We start from the raw sequence: 25,026 nt of genomic DNA, 5'->3' as shown, positions 1-25,026 counted from the left end.
TGCACAGGTCAGCAGATAAAGCAGATACATTGTGCAAGCCTGGCAGCAGAGATGGTCTGTCTCAGGGGCATTTTATTAATTTTTCAGGAATATAAATCAAGATGATTTCATGTTGAATAAAGAATGAAATACTTTTTTGCTCTCATTTCCGGACTCTCAGTAATCATTAAGGACAGCAAAAGGACTGCAGGGGAATTAGCTCTTTGACCCACTATTCACCACCAGTACATTCTGCCAACGGTGGGAATAGTCTTAATGAGCAGTTTGCAAGTGGAAGATTTATGTACTTTCATCACAGGCAGATTTTGGAAGATTTTTGACTTTGTGGCCTGAATGGAATCTTTGAGGCAGTTACTAAGAAAACAGTAAGACTGGCTCTGGTACATGAGGAGATTTCATGCCTTAGAGAAATGGAGGTGTGATGAACTTCCAAGTCTTGTTGTTGAGTTGCTGCTGAGTGGGACATCATCTCGTACTGCCATGCAATTCATGGGATCCCTTCTCCCCCTGTGGGGGCAGCAGAGATGAGAGGAAATGACGTGAACAACAGCCTTTCAGGGCTGAGATGGGAGGTAAATGTAAATGCAGATGGTCGTGTATATTCAACACATTCTGGCTGCTCTTCGTAATTCCACAGTTTCAGGCTCCTGAGTCTTCAAGGCACGTATTTGCTGTGCAATAGTTAGATTTGTTCCCTTGCTGTGGGTGCCAGCTGGGAATAACCTGCTTAGCTTGATCCCTCATCTGTCTTTGTGTAGGAAAAGGAGGAAGGGAAAGGTAAAAAGGAGACAATGCACTGCTGCAGTTTGGAGTGTACCCCTGGCAATGGATAAAACTTTAAGCTAACAGGAGAAATGCTTGGCAGTCCTGCTCCATTAGGAGTCAGGTGCCTCAAGATTTAACACATGGGTATAATTCCTGTGCATAACCTGATCACCTGACCCTCCTTCTCAGAGTGCAAGTGTCTCATTTGGAAAATATTTCATTTCCTGTTCTACCTCAGCAGGGACTACTCAGCCTCCTGGTTAGTGGGAAGAATAGCAGGGCTCTTTTACTTGAATTCTTGCAAGAATAAAGCTGTGCAACACCTGCAGAGACAGGTGGGACAGGAGTTGGGATCACATTAGAGGCTTCAAGGGCTGGCACAGCACTCATGGCTTCCAAACTGAGGCACTTGGGCTTCAAATCCCTCAAAGGCACAGTGCTGTACCTAAGAAGCAATAATGCTTCTTAGTCCTCCAAAACTCCAGTTGGAGCTGGTTGAAATCAGAAAGGATGAAGTTATAAATAATGATAGTTTTGGTGTCTTACTGTTGTTGTCAGAGTGAAATTTTCCTTGGATGTTCTTAGATGAATGTCTGTCTTTCAGGTGTGTGAGAATTTGCTGTAGCTTCAAATGGAAGATTATTTTCCTGTCTGTTTTGGTTGTCATCCATAATCTTTAACAAACCTATGATTATTTATTAGACACCATCTCTCATCAAGAAGGGGTTCCTTTTGTAACCAGAATCTCCTCATGAAGCTCTTCCCCAGAAAAAAATTAAAGTTGTTTTTTTCTGTCTTCAGTGGGGGTAAGATAAGGAGGCAGAATGTAATTAAAACAATTGATGATGCTCAGGTCTTTCAGAAAAACCCCAAACTTTCCATTCTATTCTATAGGTGCTTAAGATAAAATATTTCATTAGTACCTGAGATGAAATTTAGATATGTATGCCTGAAAGCTTTAGCTAGAGTAAAAAAACTAGCATTTTTTAGAAAGCAGTAGTTGTATGATGCTGTGGAAATAGTGTTACCTAAATACTGAGTCATGATTACTATATGACTATTCCTGTAAGAGTTATAGTAAGACCAGACAAGTCACTTAAAAAGAATAAATTGATCTTTAATAAAAGAATTTTTTGCACTCTACCACAATAAAATTGGTCTGCAAAGATAAAATACATTCTGTTGAAGAATCTTCAGTGCCACTTTACTGAGATTCCAGAATGTGGCCACTTTTCATCACCTGTGGTTTCTTTAACAGAACATTCTGTTAACGTTGCCAACACGGGCTCAGTAAGGTAACAGGGAATTAATTTCATTCAAAATAAAAAGCTATGAAATCCAAAGGTGAGCTTTATAAAGACCACATTGCCCCTCAGTCCTGGGAACATCTGTTTGACTTGATGGGAAATTGGAAATGTGGGACTTTCTCCTGGGACTGATCACAGTTCATTTGGCTCCCTGAATACAAAGCAAACCCATAAGGCAAGAGAAAATGCAGGGAATGACTGAAACAGCCTCAGTGACTTGGCTAAATCACTTAAACCAACATTCCTCATTCATGCTAGAGCAAAACAATGTTACAGCTTGAGTTATAATAGATTGCTGCTTAATAAGGCCAGAAGTTAGTCATCTCCTTTCAGCTAATTCCTGTTCAGCTTCCCCAGCTATAAAACCCTTATTAAAGAAAGTTTAGCAGCTGTACTGCTCTCTGAGGCATGAAAAATCTTGACTAAGGCCACTGTACTGGAGTCAGTGGAGCTTAAACCTTAATATACTGGGCCATGGGGAGGGCCCACCCCAGCTTCATATTCCCCAGTGTCCTGCTGGCCAATCCACAGAGCACTGGTTGGTTTTGCCTCCCAAAAGCAGCTGCCAGACCTCCTGCCTGGGAGATAACATCGTGTTTTCTGTGCCTCTCTACAAGGGTAAGAGCAGCCAGCACCAAGCTGTGGGCACAGAGCAGAAGGGCAGGATTTAAGCAGCCTCTGAGGCTGAGCTGCTGTCATTCCCGCTTCGGGAAGAGAGGGAAAAGTCACCTTTAGGTTTTTAGGCTTCAGGTGTTGGATTGGAGGAACACAGTGTGATTGCCATAATAGCTCCAGGGAAAGGATTACTGAAACCACCCCGTGGCTGGAAGTTCATTAAAAGTGTTAATGCAAAGTGATTCGTGATTGATACAAGTCAATTAGGTTGATGAGTCAAGTTCTACTCTGAATAACATCATGTGACTGAAAGGAACAAAACCAAGCACAGAGTTGGAATGGTGGCTGCTACAGATAAATGGTATTGGAGTCACAGGATTGAGTTTTTAATATTAATATTTTTTCCATTTATTCTGAGGTATGATTCGATTACATCTGAAAAATGGGGAAGCAGCCTTGATTTTTTGTTTGACTCAGTTCTGTTTGTCAGTCCTTGTAACAAAGGAAATACATTTAGTTTGTTTTATAATTTGTTTCCATTCTGCACTTAGCCTGGAAAGTGTTATAAAAAACATCCCCAAGGGTAATGAACTGCTCTAAATATTCTGATGAAAAGTATATAAAATATCTTTTGATTTCTTCATTGGTAAATGAAAACTTTTCCTGTATCTAATTATAAAATTTAAGATTAACTCCCGAAATGTGGAGATTAATCTGCAAAAGATTTCACGTGTGGCACAAACCTCTTTCTGTACCTTTCACTCATCAGCTGCTATTGCAAAATATCTTAGCAAGGGAAGAAGGGATGGGAGCTGGACCAAGGCCACCTGAGCAAAACACTGATTGGGAGATTGCAGTTATAGAATCCAGAATCATGTAAAACCATTTTTTATGATTAATGAAGATTGGTTAATGAGTAACTGGCAAAGAACAGCTCGCACCTCTGCGTGTGGTTATTTAGATGTAATTGGCTTTATGAAATCACAGGGCTATTGTATTTTATTTGGATAACCTTGTCTGATACACTAAAAATCACTCCAGTGTTTTTACAAGTTTGTTTCTTTTCTTATTAAAGCAGAAAGGCTGACTCATTGTTCTTAATTCTTCTGTACACAGGCAGCCTCTGAAGTGCATGCCAGCATCCATGTTCAGGGAAAGGGTCAGGAAGAATGAGGCTTAATGTAAATGGCAGCAAATTCAAGCTTTTGGTATCGTGTTATGCATAAAAATAATTATTCTGATCTATGTTCTAATTACAAATTGACTGGTGTTTCAGTTTGCTGCCTGGGGGTTATGGTATAAAAGCTTCAAGGCACCGTTGTTTGTAAAGGGCATTCAGAAGTTGGATATTGTTACAAAGCACTGAGTTACAGAAGCAAAGATCTGTCCCTCTGCACTGTCGGGTGTTGGTGGGTTTGGATTCAGCCACACGTTCCCAAGTGCTGTAGAACACAAGAACAGAGTGCTCCCTGACAGCTCCTGTGGATGGGATCTGCAGCAAAAGCAAATGCTGGTGATGGTTGGGTAGGTAACTTTTGTCCTGGCCATTCCTTCCTGTTATTTCATTTATTATTATTTTTGCTGACTTCTATTTGGTGATTTGCTATTTTGACACACACAAGTCAGCAAAATCATCTCACAGTTAGAGCCCCTGGTAACCTGGCAGCTCTGCAGCTGCAGCTCCTGAGGAATATAGTCACACTCTCACATATTTACTGATGCAGCTACCCTGTATTTTAACTACAAGTGGATTCCACCAAGAATGGAGTTTCCCAGCTGTAAATATCTTCATTAAAGGAAAAGCTGAAAGAGCAAAAAAAAGAAAGGGAGAAAGGCAGAGAGAATAATGACTTTAGAACTTAGAAATTGCACAGAAATTCAGGGAGATATCACACAGGATGAGTCTATTCTTACTAGAAAACACCTGTTTTAGGCAGAAAGCAACTTGAAAACTAGGTTTGGAGGGGGGAAAAAAAGGTATGCCTAATTCAACACACTGAAATATCCTGTATCTCTTTAAATCTCTTAAAATATCCTATATCTCTTAAAATAGAGATTTCTGTGGTAATGTATTGTTTGTAGATTAGCATGTGCAAACCCTACCCCAAGGACTGCTATTCATCTCTTTTGTTATACCCAGCTCTTACCAACAATTTCCTGTAATTCTGCAACCCAACTGATTTGGTCACCAGGCAGGTCCATCCTTCTGTGCCACCTGGAGTGTAAATAATAGAATCACAAGGAGGATTCCATCCATCACTGATGTCTCCTCTGAGTTTGATAGATTGACTTCAGGGATTTTTTTTCCATTGCAGGAGATAAAGTAATTATATATGAATAATGGGTTGTTTGATCAGTAAAATGTTTTAAAAAGGCCTGTACTTGATGGCTCCCTCAGACATGGATTGGTACCTCCACAGTATAAACTGATTTACTCTTCCTCAGAAACACAGCCAAAGCTTTGAATGTGGGGATACAACAATATAAATGTTGTGATTATCATCTGCAATAATGCAGCTTGGCTGAAGAGCAGGTGATTTGTTAACACTGGTTTAACAGCCATTACCCACTGAAACAATGCCATCCTGCCTTCTGGAGGGGTGTCCACAGTGTGCCATGTGCTGCATGGCACAAAGAAACAGTGCAATGAACCCACATTTTTGGAGCTCTCGGGTACAGACTGGAGCTGGAAGCAGTTTCTGTCACAACAGTGTGTGCAGGGCAGCTTGTTCTCAGGGGAGAAAGTTGTCTCAAGAGAACCACTGATTAAAAAAACCATAAAGGAGGAGTGGGGAGAAGAAAAGGTCTGTTTGAGGGCTAGTTAGATCTCTGGAGGGCTCTGCACTTACACCCCTCTCATGTCCTCCTGTAACAAGATGAGTGCCAGTGGTCATGCATCTGTGAAGGGCATATATGGCACAAACACCAGGAATTCCCTGGTGCCCTACAGGCATTCAGCACATAGTGTTGGGAGTGCTGGGGTGTAGCTAGGAATGCCAGAAATCAGTCCTCTTAGGATGGTGTTGTTGTTACCACTGTTCTGTGAAAACCAGCATCAAAATTGCATTTTATTTCTCAGAAACATCCCAGCACCTGTCACACAGTGTTTGTGCTTATTGCCACAGGTTAAATTCTGAATCAGACACCAGATGGATGTTTTCAGATCTTAATTGAATCCACACCAGGCACACACTGCTAGAGCAGAAATACACCATTGCAAAGAAACCAAGTGCTTTAGGGGATCCTACATCGAGCACAGGGTTAACAGGAAGGCAGGAAGCCTTATTTATGTGTAGTACAGAAATTGCCAGAGCTGCAGAAATACTGTTTTCTTTCAGTGATTAATGTGCTGGGTCCAAGTGTGGCATCTGCTGCCAGCTTTCATTGCCAAAGCAATGGAAACAAAGCCTCGTGGAAGGCAGTGTGTCTGGGGACAGCTTGAACAGGACCGAGCCGCTTTAGATTTCAGCTGTTTTCTTTAGCACAACAGTGTGGAGCACTTTCTTATTTATAGGGTAAACACAGGGGATTGAAGTGATCTGTGTAGCACACGGGAGCTGTTGCCAACCCATAACATCGTGCAGAATGCAATAATTCCATGGCTGCTCCCTGGGGAGTCATGGGCTACAATCATCCTGCCTGTTGGTTTCAGTGTAAATAACAGTTAAATCATCAGGACAGAAAATCTGCCGGTAAAACTTGGAATAAAGTATTAGTTAGTTCATTTTCCTTCCTTCATAATGCAAGTTTTGCAGACTCAGAGCTCAGTCCTCACATTGGTTGAGGAGAAGGGGTATTACACTCCACATTAATACAGGTGATGCATAAATGTAAGGCTGAAAATGTAAATCAGCAGAGACTATTTCAGGCAATAATGGGGCTGTCCTTCAGACACATGGCAGCCTGGCAATCTCTTCATATTTGCAAAATAAATTTATTCATTCGTAGTGGAAACACATCACAGAGTGGCAGAAACATTTCAGTACTAAAACCAACAGATACAAACCCATCATGATGTGAGGGAGGTAACAGAGGAATCCCTGCAGGTTATATGATTAGGGACAAGGATGACTTTGGGAATCTTAGATATTTGTTCTAAAACCCAAGTACTCTAAGCTTAATGGCAGTACAGAGAAACTGTACCTTCAACTGTACCTGGGAGCTGTGCTGAAACCAAGGAAACCTTCCCTATAAACCTTAGATAGGAGACCAATTCATGTGCCCTGCTGTTCCCATAAAATCAGCCTCTCCCAATTGGCCTCTCTGTGAAGAACAAAATCCCTCCAGATAGAAGAGAATAAGCTAGATTTCAACAGCCACAAAGGCTAAGCTAACGTGCATCAAAAAATGTGTACATTTTATATACTGTATATACACCAAATAGATGGAATTAGATTTACAATTTTCCTGGATTTTGGTGCCTAGAACAGACTTGGTACTCATGTAGCTGACATGGTCACACACCGAGGAGAATGTCACGTTTCTGAGAACAGCACCTGGCCTTCAGCCATGGCAGTCACGATCCTATAACTATCTTCACCCTGCAAATGTGGCTATTTGCTAATGAACAGACAGCCCTCTGCGTTTAATTGCACCACACTTTTCAATCTCACCTCTTTCCCTGGTGTTCCCTGGCTGGGGTGAGTCATCAGACTCCTCGGGCATATCCACTGCGTGCTGTGCACACTGATGCACCGAGAGGTGTGGCAAAGGACAGGGCAGTTCAAGTAAAAGGAAATTGAGATGGGTTTTCAAAGAGAATGTGCAAATACCTCAGTGTTTGATTGCCAGGGTGGTGATTAATGGCCAACTGTAAGATAAGAACACACGGGACGAATCAGAGCGATTGCCGTTCGTCGTATCGTGAAGTAGATTCACCTCTGGTTTGAGCTGGCTTTTGGTGGTATGAACCAGGAGTCAGGGACTCTGGCAGGGTAGAGATAAGCAATTCCTGAATTCTGGGGGCTTTCAAGTTGTACACAGAGGACACACTGAGATTTTCTGGCACTCTGTGAGGCCAATAAAAATGTTGCCCCAATCAGATATTATGGTGAAAATTAAAATTAGAACATGGCCTGCCCACATGAACACACAGATCATACCCATGCTCAAGTTGATCCTACTCATTTAATTGTACTTAACTGTGCTAGAAAGTTAATGTTGGCTTCCATGTACATTCTGAGTTCAGGGAATATACAGTGACTGTATTTAAACCCTGAATTAAACAGTGGCAATGTGACCTGCAGAATTTGGAGGTGCAGTGTGTCGTCAGAACTCATCCAGCTTATACTTGAGCCAGGTGAAAGAGTAAAAGAAATTTGGAGCTTCTACCTCTTTCCCTTGTATTTATAAAATCCTCGTGTGCTTTGGTGCAAGTTGCAGTTCCAGCAGAAAGCTGTAAAAGTTGCTGTGTTCCAGATCATAAATTGGGCTGAGATGGCAGTGCTGTGTGATGAGGCTTGCACAATACCCATGCAGCTTATATCTGACTCAAGGCTTTGCTATTAATTCCTCACTTTCATGAACACAGAATTAACTTCCTGTTCCTTTCAGCTCTCTGAAGAACACGTCCTGTTGTTTGACACAAGCACAAATCTTTCTGGACAGAATAAAGTTCCTCAATGTGTAAGGCAGTGAAGCAAGATCATCTCTGAACTGGTTCTGCATTTCCCCACTCCCCAGTGCCTCACAACTCTGGAAAAAGAAATGAGTTCTGGCCTGAACCTTCCTGCTGTTATCTAACTCCTACTGTACTGCATGTCAATTATTAACATCAGTGATGATAGAAATCTTAACACATGTTAGAAACAGGACTCCTACATAAATTTGTTAATCTGTATTATTTTGCCCTATGATGTCTCTTTCAGAGCCCACCTCTCTTCATCTCCTTTTCCAACATGCTCTCATAATTGGAGTGGTTTGGCCTGAGCTGGTGCTTTCAGCCTTTGGAAGGCAGAGTGCAAAAGCTGTTTATTATCTCTTTCACCCACCAGCCAAAGATCTTGTTCATCATATACAAACCTTCTGTTTGAGTTAATTTTACCCAACAAGAATACCAAAAAGACTTTAACAGAAGACAGAAGACATTACTAAATGACTTAGCTGAGCTCTCAGATCAAGATACATATATATATATATATATATAAAGGAAGTCATGAAATATATGCCTTAAGTGTGGAAAGGTGGCCTTCTTTTTGTTGGCTGACTTAATGTTTTTTTCAGTAAAGATCCTTTGATTTTTCTCAAGCTAATAAATAATGCAGTGTAAAACCTGCTAACTGCCAACAAAGCCAACAGTCCAGTCAAGTAAAGCTTGGGGTTGGGAGTAGGAGGGTGCAGGTGGATGTACAGTCCAGGTACCTGGGATGAAGCAGGAAAACAAGGGGCTGATTTGGCTTTGTGCTACTTCCAATGCAGGTTTGAAACGGGACGTCCTGAGGAGAAAGTGCTTTGCCTTTTCCAGCTGGGAAGGCTGAATGTGCATCCAGCCCTCAGGAAACAGTAATCTTGGTACAACATCTGTGTTGGGGATGGAGGAAAACGTAATTAGAGATGTGTCTTTCTACTGTTTCTTTTCAGAGGATACGGTTTTAAGCTTTTCCGTCTGGCAAGTGTTAAAGCAGATTTCCATCTCCTTTAACCTTCTCCAGGTTTAAGGTTTGGGGAAGAGATTCAAGGAGCCTCTTGACAACCTGCCTTTGTCCAACATAAAATGGTCACACCCTGAATCTGATTCAGGAGGAGTTTGGGAAGTGAAAGAAGTGCAGGACTAAGCTCATGGCAGACTTCTCAACAGGAAAAACGAGTAGTGGGTAATCCCACCTCTGTTATTTTTTGGTACCATAATGGAATTGCATGTGTGCAAACAGCAAAATATGTACTCCTTTGTGTAACTGAATATTGCTGTGTACCTGACCAATGAAATATTGAGATCAGCCTGAAAGAAAGAAACTTTTCCAGCTGAAGTTTCCCCAGCTTCCTGGAGCCAGACCAGAGGAGCTGTTCTAGTGTTGCAGGTCTGAGCCAAGGATTTATTCTGAAGAGTCACAGTCTGTTATGTTTTCTGTTTTCCTTTCTCAACTAGAAAAAAAAAGCTGCCAGAAGTAGTCCACAGATGTGAGTGTGCTCATCCCTCTCTGCAAGGAAGCTGATTTCTGATCAGAACCTGAGAGGGAGTCAACTAAATGTCAGCAAGGCTGTAGTTTGTATCTGCACAGTCCATAATTTAGAAGTAGCAGGAGCATTAAGTAGTACCAGAATGAATCAGTGATCCAGGCATGTAGAAGTGCTACTTATAAATTCCTAGGAATTATGTAACAGCAGAGCCCACTTGGATAGGTCAGCTATGAAAATGTAGTTACTTTTTAAAGTCAGGTGTGTTTTATCTCTCTTCAGCTCTAAGGTGATTCAGTCCGGAAGCTTTTTTGTGTTTGCTTTGTTTCACATCAAATCGCTGAGGAAACGTGTGAAGGAACCTTGTAAAACCAAGGGTATCTAATAGGATTGTTATTTTAGATGCAGAAGTCTTAAAACACATTCCCCCAATAAAATTTAGGAGACCAGGACAAATTCCTCCTTAGAAAGAGAAGAGGCAGTGTAAAGTTCTGATAGATGAAAGGAGCTTGAAAATAGTCTGGGTGTTGTGTTGTTTCACAGAGTGTTTTTTCATGTTCCCAGGGAGAACAGCCATAGATAATTTGCTGTGGTATCAAAACACACAGTGCTGAGCACAAATAATTTGGGGAGATTTGATACATTTGGGATGGATATCATAAGTGAGATCCTGACTGTATGAGAAATGTTGTGTATTATCTCACCAGGCACTTTTCTGATGACAGGAGTGGTCCTTTTTTGTTTCAAGTCAAATGCCTTCTCTGAAACAAACCTAAAAATATCAACAAGAATAAAAATACCTGCAAAAAATCAGGAAGAAATTAGTTTTTATCTTGCAATGCACTACATTTGGGAGTAAGATGCTGAGAAGCAGTAGTCATAGAAGTGCTGCTAGACATTTTCTCCTTAGTACACAGGATTTATGATGAAACTGGTCACACCAATTTAAAGAACAATTACAGAAGGCATTATCCTGGAATGAGAGGGGGGTTAGTTTGGAAAATTCAATAGAAAAAAGTAGTTATCATAGTACATGAAGTACTGTGGGTTATGGAGTGATGTATCAGTATCAAAACACTTGGTTGCCCTCGGACATCACTGTGGGAATTACAGCAGGATACACTACTTTGGTGAGATGAAAAGTATCCTATTAGGACATATGGTATGTCTTATATTTCTTTATAGTTTTATAGTTGTGGTATCAGTTACATGGTAGCATGGGTGGATTTTATCACCATTCTAAAACGAGACACATGAGATGTGTCTTGTTTGTCCTGGCCTGTTGCACTGTGATGGCACAATTGGAGGCTGTACCTGCAGCTAATTCCCGAGTTTATTCCTCCTCCAAGTCTTCAAAACACATGATAACATTACCATCCCTGACTCATTAGAGCTTAAAAAGGCACATGTGGTGATCTGATGAATTTCCAATGCACTTGAAGAAGGATTAAGGACAGTGACTTGGAGATTGTTCATGTGGAATCATTGTCTATCATCTTTGCTTGAGGAAGGGCATTAATTAAAATGATCATTAATTAAAATGATCATTAAAATGATCAAGGAATTGGAAGATTTTGTCAGAGCATGAAAGACAGAAACATGTTAAATTGAACAAAACACAAGCAGTGTAGGGGCCAACTGATAATGTTGATGCAAGAACCAGAAGACATAAATTGGCTGAGAATAAATCTACACTGGAAGGTCAGTCAGAGCAACGAAATTCTGAAATGGTCTTCCAAGAGAAATAGTGAGAGGGAAAAAATCTTTTAAGAGGGCAGGATAAAATGATGCAGTGCCATGAAAGTCAACTGTACTCGGTTACAAGTGGGATCCCCTTGCAGTCAGTGTACCTCTAATCCTAAATTTCTATGTACCATTGGAAAGCAGGCAAGAATTTCATCATCCCAGAACTAGACTCTTCCTTTCCCTGGACACAGGGCTATCACAATTTTGAACAGATTGCTCATAGTAGGTATTGGTTAAGCAAGAACTGCCATGGAAACTGCAGTCCTGCATCACCTGCTGCTGGGAGCCATGTGGTGCTACATGAACAGCAGCAATGGGCAGCTGAGCTGATGATACTGCCACGGATTTACCTTAATTTTTGCCTTTTTTTTTTATCATTAATGTTTACAGCATTAATTCCATGCTGCCATTAGAGCCTGCTGTTATGCCAAGGCATTAGTAAGGTGATTTTTTAATCCCATGCTGCCCTCTTGAGGGTGCATAATACATATTTGGGAGTTGGAGTTTTTTGTGGAGCTACTGTAAAAAAAAAAAGGACATTTTAATGAATTTTTTTTTCTTATGGAAATTATCAGCTTAGGCAAGAGCATTTCAAAGCCCTCTATGTGTTTTGGATGTTCCAAAAGGAACTGGGCACCTAAGTCCTTGCAAATGACTTCATTTCTCCCTCTGAACTCCTCAAAAGATCTAGAGGATCATGTGCAGAAGTGCCATGGGAGTAGAAGTAGGGTTGCTTTCCCACAAACATTGCTGTAGTTAGATTTGAACACAGAAATCATTTGCAGAATGGGAAAAATCATGTTTCCAGTACTCAGGCATTGACCAGCTCCCTTGCATGAGACAGGCATGGCCCTGCTCCCCTTCATGGTGGGAAGGAGCACAGGGACTGACACATCCTCTGCTGCACAGATCTGCCTGCCTGGTGGTTTCTCCCATCTGCAGTGTCTCATTTGAAGTGATTTCTTAAGAGAACTAAATGTGTCTATATTGGCAAAACAGCAATTGCAGGTGGTTAGAGCAAGTGCTGCAAAGAGGAGGAAGACTGACAGAAGTTGAGTCTGATAGCTGGGGTATTTTTAACATTAGAAAAGGAAAGTCACTGGAGTGACTCTGTCCAATATTAAGAGACTCTGTCTCTTAAATGATTTGTTTCAGATGAGCTCAGCTGGACAGTGGTGGGAATAAGGTCAGGTGAAGTATGTTGCCTAATTGCTCATTTTTCATTCATTGCTCTGGGAATCAATTTATAGCACAGTGTGTTCATCAGAGACAAACAGACTGGAACAAGAGAGGAAGGAGCTGGTTTCTGTGTGTTTCTGTGCCACTGTAAGGCTTGGATTTGGCAGGATGGGAGAAGACATTCCAGCCATCTGTCTTCTCTCCTTCTGCTCCACAGTGCTTATGCTATTCCAAGGGTTTCCTAGAGAAGACAAATGACAGCAGCTCCAAGCAGAGGTGTGCTGGGAGTGATTTCTGCTGGTAGAAAGTCTGACAGAACTTCTGCTGCCTTGACCAGAGGCAAAGCTTCCCATTTGTCCATGGAGTTTTGGAACGTTTGCTGCCTGTCCCTCCTTCCAAGACTGAGCTGTGTCACCAGGAGCAGGACTCAGAGCCAGGGCAGTGTTTGGTGAAGCTCCTTCCAGCCTGTGCCGTGCTTGGCACACAGCACTTGGCTGGCAATGGGGTGGGAATGACTGGCAGCTGGAATGGCAATGCCAAAATGAATGTGAGCTTTGCACTATGGATTTCCATTCCAGCTGCCCAAAAGGGAATCCTGGATTCCTGTAGTGCATCCCCACCCTGCCAGCCTTGACTAGAAACTTGTAATTGTGCTTCACTGAGCAAATATCTATGGAATGACTTATGCAAATGAACCCCAAAACCATCCCAGTTACAGGGATTAGTGTTACTAAATACAGAAGAAGTGTGCATTTTTAATATCATATAAAAAGAAAACCAATGCCTTTTTCTGGTACCTTCTAAAATTCCTGAAACATAGGCAATAGTCCATGTATTTATTTTTTCAAGAGTAGGGATAAACATTCCTTAGCCAGTCTTTTTGTATGTGAAATTTCCAAGCCCTCCATACTGTACTTCTCATACATATTTTCAAGAGTTCTTGTATTCTCTCTGTAATAATTGGCACACAGGATGAATAAACACCACTACAAATAAGCAAAAAGCCAAGTAAAAAAGGAACTAGAAGTGTTTGTAGCTGACTATGAAAAAGAACTGCATTTTCCACTGCTTGCCTGATGGAAAACCAAACATTTACTTTTAAATGATCAAATGCTTATTTCCAGATCAGGCCTCCAACCAGGCAAAACCCCCACAAAACAGCCAAACCCAAAAGACCCCAAGAGCTTGACTGACTTTTCTTTCAAGTACGGAATAATGTATTTAGAAATAATTTGAAAAGCAGGTCTACTGATATAAAAGGCATAAGTTTCTTCTTGAAAATCAGTCCTATTTACTGACACTGTTATTATTCACACACAAAGCTTTTCCATGTGGAGAGAGCTTAGCTGAGGACAGTCTCTTTGCTTTCCCTAAAGCAGAACAGGTAGGGCTTGTTCCTCAAGGCCCTGGGACTCTCCAGCAGTTTTCCTGCCTGATCTTTCATGTCTTTTCACTTGTCTTGGTCCTGACTTCTCAGAGATCTGAAAATTGAAAATGTAAAGTGACTTCAGCAGATTGTCTGGGCTTGTCACATATTTTGGAGGTCTTATTGGTAGAAGTGTCTGCAGACACTGCAGGCTTGAAAGCTGCCAGTTACACTACTGGAATTTCTTATGTAACTGGTTTTATGCCTTTTTTTAAGATAAGATTTTGGTATACAGTAATCCTTATGGATTACTGTAATTACTGGTATAGTAATCCTCAGATAAGTGTAATTATTAATAGTTAGTTATTTAATTTATCATCTCAGATCCTGTTTCTTGGCAATGGAGCAATTCTTTTGCTTGGTTTCATTCTCCTACTGTAGACTCATTGCTTCTGAAGGGGCACAACTCTGACTCTTTCAGATCTCAGACACTGAGCTAAGTTCAGTGGTTTTATACATAGACCAGGATCCTCTACTTTGAAGCAGCTGAGACAAAAATGATAAAAGATGAAGTACACAGCAAATAAAAAGTGTTGGGTGTTCTGCCTGAAGCTCTCACGGGCAAGTAATGAAGGAAATTCCTAAGGGCCTTAACCACAAGCAAAAGGCAGAAAAAACTAGAAGATATTTGAACAATCTGAAAAAGACCATCTTGGAAAGAAGTTTCTGGCTCTGGAGGTAATTAGAGAAGTTGCTGAGAAGATCTTGAATAGAGAACTTGCCCTATGACCCCGAGGTGTGAGAGCAGTAGCTGTGAATTTCCATATAATAAATATCCTGTACCTGTATGTGCTGAAAAATTTGAAGGGTTGATTTACCCTGAAAACAACTACAAATTGTACTCCCTTATCCATCAGATCCTCCTGATGTGCATATTCAGTTATAACTTCTTACTAAAGGTGAAGAAAAAGGATTAAAGGAACATTGCTGCAAACAGTTACAAACACTGACCCAGCTCAGCTGAGAACTGAGGAGCTGGGCTGATTTTCCGTGGCCTCAGCAGCGTTCCTTATGAAGTTCTAGATGGTGACACACAAGCAGAGACCCTCCCATCAGCACAGAGGAGATGGAGTCACTGCAGCCTCCAAATCTCTCCTGGTGTTGGGGGTGTCAGGATTAGACCGAGCTCAGTTAAACTGAGAGTCTACACGACCAGAAATTAAAGGGAGAAAAGTGTCTGTGACACGATCGTGGTTACAATTTAAGCACTTTAAAGGCACTGTTTGAAATAGAAAATGTATGGAGTGTAAAAAGAGTACTAACAAACCTGATGCCTTTCAGAACCTTGATAAAATGTGTTATACAGACTGCATAGTTTTTCCTTCTAACTGACTCTCCATAAATTTTTCCTTTTGTGTTTATGAGTCAGACTTCACTCAGATGTCCTGGAGGACATGTGTTGGTCCTTATGTTAACAAATATAGATGGCCAGCTAACCATAGTGTTAAGTAAGCATTTGCAATCAGATAGATAATCCACCATACAGCTCGACATATTCATTATTTAGACACAGATAATCCACCATACAACTTGACATATTCACCATTTAGGCAAAATGGAACCTACTTACATAAAGATCAGATTATCAGCTAAAAGCTTTCTGCAGGATCAAGTTGTTCAAGCTTCATTATAAACAAGATTTAAAGGCTTAAATTCAGGAAAGTGTTCTGACAGCATGAGGGATTTCTCTTTAAACACGTGGTTCAAATGATGAAACATCATCTGTACGTGACCTTCTGAAGGTTATGATGAAGAAAAGACTTTGGGGCTGTTTTGGTAACAAGAGTATCACCAGTAATGGCAAAACAGGGCAGACTGAACTCATAAACATTACCTCAGACCTGTGCTGGAGATAACATGTTTACTAAACTTCTCCAAATGAGCTGATACCACGAGTCATCTCATTGTGATCAGCACTGGGATTATTTCCTGCTAAGACTGGCCTGCACACTGGTATATTATTGCTTGCCCAAAATATTGAACTTAGAAAGTGAAGCTGTCTTTATTTTGTGTAAATAAGCACAAGTGTTCCCTCCTGGAAGGACAAAAAGGTTGCCAGCAAATGCAAATAATGGAAAATACCAGCATGGTAATGATAAAGACATTTGGAGTTCATCTGTTTTTAAGGAAATCTGATTATCACATTGATAAGTGCAGAATTTATACCTTTCAGTCCTTTTAAGGAACATAATATTTATATGTTGGATCCAGCAAAACTGGCCTTTGATGTTTAAATAGGTTCTCTTATCAGATGTATCTTAAATTTTGGAAGTTCAAAATATACTAGATTTAGTACTCCATGAAATAGGATAGAACTCTGTTCGGGTTTTGCTGCATGATGTTCACTGTCCTCTCAGAGATCACTTCATATTTTGGCAGCTTCCAAAAGCAAAGGAGAACAGTGTGGATTCCACTTAATTGGGAGGAAAAGAAAGTGGATAAATAAATGTATAAAACTGGGTCAGAGCACTTGTCTGCCTTTCCAGAAGGACGTAACTTGAATTGGTGAATGGTATTTTTATAAAACTTTGTAAGTATTAAAAATATTCCGTAGATATTTAGGGTAATTTTCAGTGGACTGTGAAGCCAGTGTGCTCTTATGACCCTGTGTGGGTCCCTTGGAACTTGCATAACTTGGAAAATAAACCAGCAATATGTTGGAAAAGTTGCTCCGGTTGCTGAACAAAAAAGGGTGAGTGTTTTGTACAGAGAGAAGTGTCCCTATCCCTTGTTTTGGCAGAGACAGCACACAGGTTAAACACTCTTATTTGCTTTATCTTCCTTTCTGTGGCTCAGTTGTGTCCACTGAGCCTCAGACTCCTCTGCATTAAGACAGGTGACACTCCCAAGGTGCCTTTCCCTTGCCGAGCCTTCACAGCAAAACCAAATGTCAGTCTTTGTCTAAAGAGCTAAAAACATGTTTCACATGCCAGAGGCACAAAGGTGCTGCTGAACCAAATGACAAGCCAGACATTTAAATTGTGCTTCTGCTGAAATTTCTGTCCCACCTTTTTCTAGTGCAGAGCACAGCAGCTCTGTGTGACAGCACAACTGTTCTGTCAGGCAGCAAAGGAAATTAATACTTTGTGTGAGGGCTCAGGTCAAAATAGGTGATGGCTTGTAGTACAGAAGCTCCACTGGTACCTGATTAGCCAATACTGTAACATATAAGTGGAAACCTGAACACAGATTTATTCCCAATTCGATTTTTGAAACCATTTGTTTTTAGGCTCAGTGTTATTAACATTTCTTGTGTGACAAGAGAACCCCATCGACGCAGAGAGCAGAGACCTTTTCCACTAGTGTATGCTAAATATGTTAAATATCATAATTAATTTCAAGTAAAGAAACATTAAAATATAAGCAAATAAAATAAAAAAGGCAATATAAAAATTCTAATGACCTTGAAAGAAAATTAAGGCTATGTCTAATGTTGTATTACCTAATCCTTAACACTTTTCAGTATTCTCTTTGACTGTCTCAGGGGCTGCAAATTTAACCAAAGTTTCAGATAAATGTCTATGAAAGACAGTGGAGCTAAAAGCAAGATAAATATTTTTATATCACCAAATAGAATTCTTCAGTATTTTTGGAAATGTCTCTGATAATCGGGAAATTTTCAAATTAATTTTAAAATGTTGTAAGCAAAATTTTACCTTCCCTTCATGAGTCAGTTTGGATTTCTGGATCTATTTCTGCTTGAGAAGAACCATTAAAGAAAATGCATTTGCCAGAATTACTTAGAAGAAAGATGAGCTAAATTCAAAGGTTTGAATTTGCACTTAAATCCAAATATATGGTTCTCCTTGACTTTGACTTAGAGGAGAGTTTAGCCATGACCTGTTGTTATCTATTCTGCATATGCTGAGCAATTATATTTTTGTTTCCAGCTGTCATATGATGTGACAAATGGGAGTGTGTGCTGTATGTATGAAACCACAGCAACTAAATCCTGCCTGCTGTTCCCTCCCTTCACCAGCAATGAAACAAAAAGATTAATAGAGAAAAAAATCCATTTGGCCTCACATTCCTTTGCTTCCTAATTGCTACAAGTGGTTCATTTAAGAAAAGGAACTACTTTGAATCAGCCTTATAAAATGCCTTATAAAGCATTATATTGACAAAATCTTTTTTGGCAAAAGTTGTAAAGAAAGTTGTTTGGCATAATGAAAATATGCCATTTTTCTGTTTCCCTCAGGGGTACATTCTCCATATTTGTTGGATTTATGTACTTGCAACAAAAAGACACCTCAATGGTCTTCCATGTTTCTAAACATCAAGTAATTATTGGAATTCACTTGTCTATGTACAAAGTAGTATTTTTCGCCAAAAAAAGCCCTTTCCCTATTAAAAGAATAGGAAAATAGCAACATCTTTTTTTTTTTCATTGCAAGAATAATTACTGAGCAGAAATAGAGGAATATTGTCCTGGATTCACAGCCCAGCTCCTCGTGTGTTACTCTGAACCACATGTTGGCACCAAGGTCTACACAGCCACAAAGCCTTGAAGTTGTTCCATATTTATATTTCATGTATATGACAATTAAGGTTGGACTTATCTGGCTGCTGCTAAGATTCGAAATCTGGTCTCCTTCTGTTTGAAAGTTCAAAGAAATAGTGCAACAGTCTTGCGGTAAATCCAGTTGGTAGAAAGGCTTCACAATTTCCATCACAATGAAGCCAAATACTTGTAATATTAAAAACAACATTGCAAGAAGGACTTATGTCTTCTCCTAAGGTTCTTCCAGTTGATTGTTTGTCCAAAATTGAGTTAAAATATTTATAAAAGCAGTTGTATGTAGCTCTCAAAGGCACCAGTGTTCCATCTCCACAGGGTTCTCATGGTGCACACATTTAATTAGTCTTACAGATACAATGGTGGCTTGGATTTGTCAGTCCTTACAATATCCATTTCTTTCATTTAATTTAACTTTATCATTAATGCAATATATTTACATTGAAAAAATCCTGTCATGGTATTAAATCAATTTTTCTATTGCCAGATTTGCAGTTAATTCAGGATTTGAATTATGCTCGACCTCATTGTTCCAAGTAAGAGAGTTTATTAGAATGGATCTGCAGAGAATGGAAATGGGAGAATCAGAAAGCTCAGCTGCAGAACCAACAGCAGAGGAAAATCAGACTGGCAATTTTGGGTGGCTCTGCTTTGGAAGGTCAATGTGCTTCCAAGGCCTCCTTTTCAAAAAGCACCACTGACATTTCCACAGAGCTGAGATCGGTCATAATTCCTCATTAATCAGAGTAAACCTGAAAAACACGATCTGTACATTCACAGATCAAAATCCTTCAGTAACTGAAAAGAAAATTAAAATCTTCCTCTCCCAGCACTGCTGTGGCTTCCTTTTCTTGTTCCTTACACTAAGGTGAGACAAACTGTGCTAGAACTTCTGTTCTCTACCCTCAGGAAACACCTCTCCCATTATTACAACTCTAATACACCTTCTGCAACTGCCACTGTGTGTGTGAGAGATTTCTGCTATTTAATGTCACAAATGGGCTTCATAAAGTAGGAATAGGAAGAAAATAAAATCTTTAAAGATCATCTAGAAATTGATTCTTTCACTCAGTGAAAAACGAGACTAAAAAATGAATTGAATGAGCTTTGAAGGTATTTTTGAACAAGATTTCAAGAACAAATTAAATAACGAGCAGCTGTGGATCAGTACTTCTGTAAATAAAAATTAACTTCTTATTTCTAGGTACGTGACTTAAGGTTGAAGAGCATTTTCCAACTACCTGTCTTGTGCATTGCTAAAATATAAAAGTAAGTAAAAACAACTTCATTACATACGGATCTTCATGCATTAGGAAATATTTATTAGATAGAACACAAAACGTGCATAACTATTCCTTAAAAATAATATTTGTTAGTAATTTCCTAATCTGTCCCCAAGATGCCAGAGTGGCTAAATCCCAGAATTACAAGTACTAATAAAGTTATTATCTTGCCCCCCCCTTCCCATCTTTTCCATGATTATCTAGATTTAATGCATAATTGGATTAAAATAATTTAAGATTACGTTGCATTAGGAATATCTACCCATGAAAATTATTTGCACAAAATAATCCTATTTTTAAAACCCCTTAAAATTAACCTTCCTGACTGGTTCTCCAAACTCAGGTCCACAATTCTGATTGCAGTAACTTCCCCACCGATTCAGCCAGGAAAACAACATTGAAATGCCATATGATCACCTGTGCCAGTGCATGATGCTATCCCAAGGAAATCCCAGGGCTGTCTCAAAGTGAGCTTGGTGGATCTCTGCTCTGGGATTTATAAAATGCAATAAAAAATGACAGAAAAACACAAAGGCAAATCTATGTTAAAATATAATATTAGCATTGTCAACATGAAAGACTTTATTTAAAATATTCGGAAGAGTGTCATTTGTTTCGGGGAATGCAGGAAAAAGTTTCAACAACTAACACGCAGTGTTTCTTTGCAAAATAGCCCCGTGCTTGATGCTGAACCTGAAATGGTTTTTGCCCACTGGTATCTACACTCTTGTAAAAGAAGGTCATTAGCTGCTCCTTTTGGATTACCTGTCTTTGTCTTCACACAACTCAAACAATAAATAAAGGCAGTCTGTTAATATAGATTAGAGGTTAAACTGTTATTTATCGTCGCCTTTTATGGAGAGATCCTATAAAGGCTGTTATTGACCTTCTCTGCCTACAAAATAAGAGGCAGGTATTTATCCCAGACAATCCATTTGCAATGAAAAAGAAATTACAGCCTTCCTGAAGAGTCATACAGCAACTGAGCTGCAATGACAAATCCTGAGGAGTAAGAGTTCCTGAATTAACCTGCGTCACAAATTCACATCAGGTTATGTCTCTGAGCGTGTGAGATGAGGAAAGAGCTGAGAAACATTAGATTTCCCCCTGCTGTTTTTGAGGTTTTCTTCTAAATGTCTGGGATTTGGATAGAGCTGAGCACGAGAAAAGTATACAGTATATTCTCATTCCTTTGAGTTTATGTAGTACAGAGAGCTACAAAATAACCAACAACAACAAAACTGACATTCTCTGTCATGTATTCCTGTAAATAGAAACAGCTGAACAAAAATCAGTGTAACAGCCACCCACTTACTGTGCCTTAATCTCATTAACAGCAACCCCTTAAACTGGTTTGTGATGGTACTTCTGCAGTGTGGATCAGAACACAGCTCAGAAACAGCTCTGCAAGGGTTGATGTAACCCTGAAACCATGAAAATACTTCCTGAGCACAAAATATGGAAGTTGCCTGGTACAATGGATGGAAACTCCTCATCTGGGCATCCTAAATTGTGAGGATGTCAGAAATCCAGACTAAGCCTCCCATAATGCTAAAAATAGAGAGGAGAGAAAGAAAGAGAAGATCTCATTAAAAAATTTTCTTTTTTATAGAGCAGCCACAGTCTTTTACTTCCTCACCCAATCAGTCTTTCAGGCCCAGGCCTGACCAAATTTTGACTACTGAAAAAGCTGTGAGAGCCACTTCCTTCTGCAACCCTTCCACTCTGCCCAGTTGTCACCTCAGCTGTGACCACACCAGAGAGTTACAGGCAGAAGGAAATGAACCATAATGACCTTTGGAGAAGAAATTATATCCATCCAAGACATGGGCTTTTTTCCTACCCCAAGTTAATTATGTGGAAAAATGCTCAGACAAGGCAGCAAAGAAATCTTGGGGGCAGCTGGGTGACTCCTGGTAGTAGAGTTGCACATTATAGCAAAAGCAGAGCAGGGAAGGGAGTGCTCTATACCAAGTAAGAAGTATGTTAGAAGTTACTGTCAAACATTGCTTCTGCATTATACCTTTGCAGAGGATTCCACAGCTGCCTGGTCCCCTTGTTGTTGAGACCTAAACAACCTGCAGGACACTGGTTGGCTGCTCAGACTAACAGAGGTAAGAGGACAGTCATTTGACTTCTTGCATCTTCCTTGTTTCAAAAGCAAAATGGTTAGAAAGATTAAAATATTTCAAATGCTTGAAGAAATAAGGTCATAGTTCCTTTCCCAGCTGATGCGTGGGCAAAGTGCCCCTGAATTTTGCTGTGTTTAACTGCTGGAGTTTAACTACTACAGTTTAACCACTACAGCTGAACTGTGTTGAACTACTGTTTTTAACTCTGATTGGTTTAAAATACTCATTTATTCTTCAGAGTAAACCTCAGATTCTCCAATTCATTAAATAAGACACACAGAGAAGTAGGTCCTTCTACAGTGTTTTCTTACAAATATCTTTACAAAAATACAGGAAAACCAGCCAGGAAACATCACAAGGAAAGGAAGAAATTGTAGTGTAAAAATAAGAGAACCACGTTCTCCAGAAACTTCTGAAGTTTTAGGAGGAAATTCTTCCCTGTGAGGGTGGGGAGGCCCTGGCACAGGTTGCCCAGAGAAACTGTGGCTGCCCCATCCCTGGAAGTGTCCAAGGCCAGGTTGGATGGGGCTTGGAGCCACCTGGGCTGGTGGAAGGTGTCCCTGCCCATGGCAGGGGGTGGAACAAGATGAGCTTTAAGGTCCTTCCGACCCAAACTATTCCATGATTCATTCGAAGTCCTCATGACAATTTTTATCTGGAACAAAGAGCTGCTATAAAGGAGAGTAGCTTGGATCTGATTGCACTGCACACAACCCTGGAGATAATACAAGGTAAAAAAAGGGAGATAAGAGTTCAGCTCCACACCAGCTCTGTACTGGTGTGCTCCTGCTGACGACCTTGTTCCACCTGAAGGTTTGACAAGGTTGATGGTGTTGCTCTCCTTGAATTTGTCCTCTGATTTGGAAAAACCACCTACACATTGGCCCAGTTTCTGCAGTCATCAAGCATTTTGTTTGCCCACTGATTGTTATTAAAAATGCCTTCCTTTTCATTTTTCTGCCTTCTTAGAAAATCTCTAATTTGGAAGACCAAAGTTCTTCTTTTTCACTTCTTAGCCTTGGAAAAGACCGACATCTCCACGGGAATTCTTTTCATGATAACACACTGGTTCAGGTTTGTCCTTATTCTTGTTTTCAGACTCCCTAAAGCAGAATCTGCTGAATATCTCCTCATTTGGTTTTTGTTTAGCATGCAAAGGATTTGTTACTTCCCTGCATATCACACCTAAACTTTAAATTGAATCCTGTCTCCAAACACTTTCCAGTGTCCCTCCCCAGTTTCTGGACAGTAAATCCTTTATATATTTCATCCTTTGGATATACATCTCTATTTCCCTCTGAAATACCCAAGCATTTGTGAATAAGTAAATTCCATCTCATTTTTCAAAAGCATATCTTAATTTAGTCATTTTGTGAGTCCTACACCTAACAAGATGTTGACTGAGGAATAAAATAAGCAGAAACACGTTAATAAAAGTGATTACCTTCATCTAAAAGTGACAAAAGATGTGTATGTGGTTCCAAGTTTCATGCTAAATAGATGACTTGCACAATAACTTTTTTTTTTAGTGTAGAATAGGTGGTGAGGGACATTTAGTGACACAGTGCCCCTTGCTGGGAGTCGTGAGTTACTGTTCCTGATTGTTGTGGTTTGGGAAGCTCGTGGGATCGGTTTCTCATTTAATGAGTTCGTTCCTGGGAAATATTAAATGCATTAGTGCTGACAATAAACCCATCCTTGCTTATATCACGGAAATGTTTTAGTACTGGCTGTATCAAAACAGGTGGATAGGATGGGGAATGAAAGGAAATAATGTTTTAAGTGAGGTTTTGATGCACAAGGTTAGATCTGATGAAGTGTAACTGCGTAAAAATGAGTCTCAAATGGCAATCTGGGTTTCTGTCCTGACTGTGCCACAGGAATCCAGGCTGCTTGTCCCACCAGCTCCCCAACCACACCACTGGATCCCTGTCAGCTTGGGATTCAAGAACTACACCGAGTTCTTCTCAGCTTGCAAATCATATAGAGACACTACAGTGAAAATCTTGCTTAGAATAATTCACCCTATCAGGGATGCAAAAGCACAGAATCCAGGTTCACATATTTACATACTGGTTTTGCAGGGAACAAAAATATAGGGAAAATCTATATTAATGTACAAAGAGCTGGCATGATTCTAATTTTAAGGGGTAGTTTGTTGGGTGAGGAAATATGCTCTTGATATAGTTCATTTCAGGTGGTGACCTTGCTTTAAAGGAGGCTTCATTTTGCCTTAAGTAGCTTGGATTCATTGATATAAAGAAGCTTTAAAAGTGTAATTAACTTCTGCTGCTGCCACAAAAGACAATACCTACCTCTCATTCTTCTTTACTTTCTTTATTGAGGACACAGGGGGAAAAATCACTATTGTGAGCCTGCAAAAAAAAAAAAAAAAAGAAAAAAAAAGAAAAGCAGAACACTGGAATAAATGGATTGCTTTTCTTACACAGGAACACAATCCCTGAAAAATTTTAAATTTTGCCCTGAAAGCCCTGGAAAAGTTTAGATATATAAATCAGATTATCCCATTTTCTTTCCTGTGTTAGAGTCACAGTGAGCCAAACTGCCATACTCATGTTTCTGGCCCAAATTCTCATTGCTTGAATAGTTATCCACATCAGTGCTGGAGTGAACAGTGCCAGGTACAGTCCAATCAACAGCTAAACAACTCACTCCAAAGTGCTTCCATTTGCTGCTCACACAATTAGAGCTTGGAAAATGAGTAGGACCAACAGAACAGCTAATTGTTAATAATCACATTACTCAGATTGATCCCTTCCAAAAACAACCCAATGCGTTGTTAATGGGCCTATTAATCAGGTTACGGTTCACAGCATGAACTGTTTGCACTGTCCTGAAATTTTAAGCATCTGACAGGTGTACAGAGCTTTATTTGAAGTGACTGAATGTCCCTTTTCCAGCTGCTGGATCCTGTATCCTGGGT

At 40.0% G+C, this 25,026-nt stretch overlaps 1 protein-coding gene across 2 annotated transcripts in view; it reads left to right on the top strand.

Annotated features, from left to right (window-relative positions):
• The window catches only part of C15H5orf58 (chromosome 15 C5orf58 homolog), a 57,874-nt gene that overhangs the window by 19,464 nt on the left and 13,384 nt on the right, over positions 1 to 25,026 (top strand). The window contains exons 2-3 of one of the 2 annotated variants that reach the window (XM_032703309.1): positions 19,872 to 19,936; positions 21,984 to 22,064. The gene's annotated coding sequence lies outside the window, so the exon portion shown is untranslated. The remainder of the gene's footprint in view (positions 1 to 19,871; positions 19,937 to 21,983; positions 22,065 to 25,026) is intronic. The other variant, XM_032703310.1, reaches the window with a different exon arrangement.

The sequence above is a fragment of the Chiroxiphia lanceolata genome, chromosome 15 (assembly GCF_009829145.1).
Source record: "Chiroxiphia lanceolata isolate bChiLan1 chromosome 15, bChiLan1.pri, whole genome shotgun sequence".
NCBI lineage: Eukaryota > Metazoa > Chordata > Aves > Passeriformes > Pipridae > Chiroxiphia > Chiroxiphia lanceolata.
Note: the sequence above shows the minus strand (reverse complement) of the source record. Positions and strands in the feature narration are given on the sequence as shown.